Source organism: Phodopus roborovskii, unplaced genomic scaffold (assembly GCF_943737965.1).
Source record: "Phodopus roborovskii unplaced genomic scaffold, PHOROB, whole genome shotgun sequence".
In the NCBI taxonomy this organism is placed as follows: Eukaryota; Metazoa; Chordata; class Mammalia; order Rodentia; family Cricetidae; genus Phodopus; species Phodopus roborovskii.
In genome coordinates, this window is record NW_026125931.1 from 164,506 (window position 1) to 170,505 (window position 6,000).

Sequence of the window (6,000 nt, forward strand, 5' to 3'; positions counted from 1 at the left end):
AGGCTCTATACACAGCAGCCACTCTAATAACTGGTATTCACATAGCAACTGGTTGAAACTCATTTTCTAGATAGCAATCTATAAAGGAAACAGAACAAATCAGCTCCTTCTAGGACTTTGAAATTTCATTTGTGTTCCTAATGAGTTGGGGGAAAATTACTTGACACATCTAGAAATAAACTGTGTCTACGTTATCTGATTGGGTAGGCTCTCATTTGTTGAGTCAGGATTCTAACAACAGTAACTAACAAAAGGCCTTCATACTTCTATAGCTCTTTATTAAGGTTTTTTTTTAGCAACATTGTTTACAGTTATTATATAATTCCAGGAGATGAGAACAAGTTTATTGTCTTCCAATGGTGACCATATGCCACCATCACATAAAACTCAAGGTTAAAATACATTTTGATTAGTTCAGATAACAGTTAGCTATTTACACTTGATAAGTGTTCTAAGATAGCAGCCTCAGGAAATACCCAGTCCTACAAATTGACACTTGGGGTTATTCATGGGAAGACAAGCTTATTCTTTTTACATATTAACCCTATGTTTAACAACAACTACCAGGTGTGTTTTCCTTAGTTATTAATGATTCTTTCATCCAGGAATTCATTATTAAATCTACCGCTTTTCAATTTGAAATGAATGTCTAATTATACACTGAAGACCATAGGGTTACACTCTGCCATTTAAATCAAACTTACTTTTGCACAGGTTAAACTCAGCTTGCATGTAATCTAAAGGCAGTACTCTCTCAATTCAATCATTGCAGAATATGAAAGATTCTGTGTTGGTGCTGATTGCTGCTGTTTGGAAAAGTGGTCACAAAAGGACATGCACCCAGATATTTGTTCTCTGAAACCTCATTAACCATACCTCCATTTTCCATGTGCTTCTTGGCATTCTGCTCTTCCAAGATCTCATCAGAATGGCCGATTTATCTCTGTTTACAACATTCAGGGACTTTTTGGGCCAGAACTACAAGCATTTCCATATTCTTTCAACAAGCCAGTTCTTGGGGGCCTAATGGCACATGAACAGGTTTATGAGAACAATAGCAACATTTTGTGGCACATATTTTCTGTCTTAGTTACTTTCCACACTGCTCAGACAGAATTACATGACAAAAGCAATTTAAAATCCCAGTCAATCATGGGAGCTGTCATGGAAGCAGGAGCTGGAGGCATTGGACATTTCCAGCTATTAAGCAAAGGGCAAAAATGCTACTGCTAGCAGGTTTGCTTGTTTTCATTCAGTTCAGTACCTCATGGCTCTAGAAGCTGAAGAATACAGCTAAAACAGTTGTTTCAATTTAAATTAACCTAATCTGGGTAATCTTTCACAGGCTTGCCCAGAGACTGTCTTAAACTAGATAATCCCCCAGAGACATGCCTTGAGGTTTGTCTTCTAGGTTATTCTAGTTCCTGTCAGCTTTACACACTCATAATAGCAGCCACAATTTACTGACAATTTTCTTTTTATTAATTATTTATTTTTTTATTTTACATGTTGATCACAGTTCCTTCCCCACCCCTCCCTCCCTCTTACTATCTCTGCCCCCTCACATGCACCCTGACCACCCTCCCCTCCCATTCCCCCCAAAGTGCGTGTGGCTAGGAAGATTGAGTCAGGGTAGGAATAGAAGACAGGAGAGAGAGACAGAGAGAGACACAGAGAGAGAGAGACCATAAAAGAGGGAGCCATTATTGGTTTGAAGAGAAAACTGAACCTGGCAATTTTCTATATTTGCCATTTTAGTTATGATACATTTTCCTTTATTCCCACAATAACCCATTCAGATATCTGCAAATGTTATCCTTGTTATGCAGATGCCAAAACTGGGGTATATACTGGTTAAAGAAATAGACTACAGGCATCAAGGTAATAAAATCAGCAGGTCTCAAATATATTTACATTTACATACCCCTACACTATATATTATTTTCCATCTATACTAATAGTCAATGAGCTATTACCTATGATGGAAGTCCAGACTACAGTTTGCATTGTAAATAACATTTTATTGTAATCCAACTGCACTCATTCTTTTACATATTATCTAAAACTGCTTTCCTATTATTCTATGAACAGCCCAATGAACCAAAAACATTTATTAACTGATCCTCTTTATGAAAGGTCTGCTGACCCCTTGTGTTAGCTGATTTTCGGTTGCTGTGATAAAATACCATGAACAAGAGAACTTGCAGAAGTTCATTTTGGATTGGCTTACAGTTCTAGATGAAGAGAGTGCATAATAGTGGGGGCAGCATGGCAGCAGGCAGCCAGAACATAAAGCTGAGATACCATGTCTTCAACCACAAATGTACAATGGAGATGGAACTAGTACTGGCATGAGGCTTTTAACTCTCAAAGCCTGTTCACAATGGCATACTTCCACTAGCAAGGCTACAAATCCCCACAATTTCACCCGAGCAGTGCCACCAAGAGAGGACAAAGTATTCAAGTGCCTGTGGGGTATATTTCTCTTTCAAGCTAACACATTCCACTCCCTGGCCCCCATAAACACATAGCTGAGTAATATATAATGGACTTTGTCCAACTTCAAGAGTCACCATGGTCTTTCATAGTCTCAATACTACTTCAAAGTCCAATGTCTCTTCTAAGATTCAAGGCAACCAACTGTAGCTTCTTCTAACATCAAAAAGCAAATTACAAATTTCCAACATGTTCCAACAATGGAAGAGGATGTGCATTTCCTTCGTAAAATGGGGCAATGGGGGTATATAAGTAAGACAAATCTCAGTGGGGCAAGAACAAAATCCTGTAGCTCCATGTCCATTATCTAGACTTTAGCTTAAAAGATTAGATGGCTCAGACTTCAGATCCATCATCTAAAACATACCTCTCCCATGGGCTGGTTATACTCCCTGTTTAGAGCTATCCTTGGCAGAAGTCTCATAGTGCTGGCATTTGCAACATCTTGGGTTCTCTACCACAACCTAGGCTTCACTTTCACAGTTTCACACGATGGTCTCTGTTAGCCTCTTGCCCTCTCAGCAACTCTCCTGTTACTTGGGCTCAGAAGCTTTCTGAAACCATTGAGAAAGGTCAATGGAAACCTTACATTTACAATTTTCATATTCCCATCATCTTGGACAACATAAAAGTTTGATGCCAGCTTGGGATGGACCCTGGTTCCCATTAAGGCAAATTAATGGAAGGTTTTTTATATTGTTGTTTTCTAGTACCAAAATATTTCTTTAGGCATTCTGCTTTCCACAAGGTGGTTGATGTCTTGCCTTTGGGACGTGTTTCTTGTTCAAGTGAAGAGTGTTAGGCCCTTCTTTTAGTGCATGTGTTGGCTGCAACATCAAGCTTCATAGTACATGTTATTTTATCCAAAGTGTATATTTTTATTTATTTCTTTCTGATCTACTTGCTCTTTTTCATTTTATACCCACATAAGCATTAATAATAATAATAATAATAATAATAACATTCAATGCTATGCTATCTTGATATTTCTTCTACCAAAGGAATTAGTCCATTGCTTTTTAGTTTTCCTCAGGCTATCTCTTAGGACAAAAAAAAAAGGGCATCCAGATACTTTTACCAAAATATCACAAAAATGCCCTCTGGTCAGTTGTAATATTATTCCCCTCAGAAACTTCTTGAGCTGGTTCACCGCAGTCAACATAGTTCTCACCACTGCTATCTTCCCAGGTTCTACTAGGTTGGCCCATAAATATGCATTTTTAGTTTTCAACCACTTTTCTAGTCTAAAGTTCTAAGGTCTTTCATGTTCCTGAAAAACTCATATGATCAGACCACTTCTGTTTGTTTTAGTTACTTTTCTATTGAAGTAATGGGGGGAAAACATGACCAAAGCAATTTGTAGAAAGAAGGATTTAGTTTGGTTTACAGTCCCAAATGGGCAGAGTCCACAATGGTGGGAACAACATGGCAGTAGGTAGCCAGAGCAGGAACCTGAGAGTTTTCAACTGCAAACACAAAGCTGAGAGTGAACTGGCAGTGGAATCAGGATTTGCACAGTGATACATTTCCTATAGCAAGGTTGCTCTATAACCCCCTTAATGAGTGTCACTAATTGGGGACCTTGAGCCTACTAGGTACATATTGAAACAGTCACCCTAACCTATAATAATTTGTTTTAATTTTTCCTGTTCTTAAAATTTTGGTTTTCATGTTTATCACATATGATAGATTTCATTATGACAGTTATGTGCATGCACATTATTTATTTCAATTGCCTTCATTCCCATTGCTGTCTCTAGTCCCCTTCCCACCACTTACTGCCTTCTTCTTTCAAAGTATTCCTTTTTTCTCTTTTCATTTCTTTTGTTATTGTGAATCAAAGAGTTTAAATGAGGTGAGGACTTATTTCTAGGAGGATGAACAACTTATCAATAGCTACATTGCTGAACAAGTGTTTCTCCACCCCAATCATAAAAGGTGCACACTTCCATCAAAGATAACATGATATTTTGACATATGTACATATTGCAAAATGCTTATGCTAAGTTAGTTTACATGAGCATTAACTCGTATTATTGTCATTTATGTATGGTAAGAACACTTAACTCGTATTATTGTCATTTCTGTATGGTAAGAACACTTTAAATATCTATTTTCTTAGAAAAAATTAAGTACATTGTATTAATCATAGTCAACATACAGGTCTACAATGATTTAAATTATTAAAGGACACCACTTATTGATGGCTCCCACTGTTTATATTTCTATTTGTAAATGGTTCATTTCCTACATTTCTTTGCTGTGTGCTTCTCTATTAGTCCAACCTATATGACCAATTTATATAATTTAGTAGTCTATGTACAGCAGCTTATCTCAAACACTTGGTAGTCTAAACATTAGTTCTCCTGATATTTTTATCATATAATTTTTTTCTTTTATCTTGCAAGATTTGACTACAGAAAATATTGGTTATTTTTGAATAAAAATTTTGATTATTTTGAATTTTTGGATAAAATATTTCTCCTTTTTGAATTAAAAATTGTTTTGAATATTTCATATTTGAGCATTCTTTGTACATCATTCCTATTCTTTCTTCTCCCCATCTAACTGCTCTCATGTCCTTCCATTCCTTCTTAAATTTATGATTTCTTTAAATGTGTGTTCGTGTGTGTGTGGAGAGAGAGAGAGACAGACAGAGACAGAGAGAAAAAGCCTATTTAATGTTGTTTCACATTGTATATGTGTTTGGAGTTGACCACTTTGTATTGGATAATCTGTCAGGAGGCTCAACCCTGGAGAAGACTGATTTTTCCCTTTCTCCATAGGGATTAATTACCTCCAGCTCTTCATGTAGTATTGGGTGTCTTGTAAGTTTCCCCGTCCATATTCCCAAGCATATTTTATTTATGATATGATTGTATCAGACATTTGCTGTTTGCCTTCCAGGCAAACATTCTTCTTTTGGCAACAGAGTCTAATTTGTTTGTGGAGATCTAACTTCCTGCTTTCTTCAGTCTATTTCTTGGGTAGTATTCCAACTCCAGCCCTGGAAAACAGGCTTAAGTCTATCATCCAACACTTTTGCAGAGCCTCTGTGCCTTCCCTGGAAGGGGGAACTTGTATCTGGAACTTATGCATGTATGAATATTATGACTATTCCTGAGAATGCTGCAAGGTGTTCTCCTCCCTGTAGAAGGTTGAATCTGACTGCTATTATCAGTCACCTTGTGATTAAATGAAGAAACTCTATTACTTAAGACATGCTGCAGAAGCAGTCCTGAGAGATAAAGGTGAAGAAAACAAATCTTGGTGATGTCTTAATGAATTACTGAGTCAGGGACTGCCTATACATTGTTAATCATATGAGCTAATAGTATCCTCTTAGAAAGGCGTCATGTGCAGTTCTTTCTATATTTTTCAAACCAAAAGCTCCTGATACAATGATTTTTCTCAATTGAAACAGTACTATTTTTAGACGAACTACTTGTTCCAACTTAAGAAGCTATGGCAAATAGTTGTCAGTTGCCTGGTAACAGTAAGAAA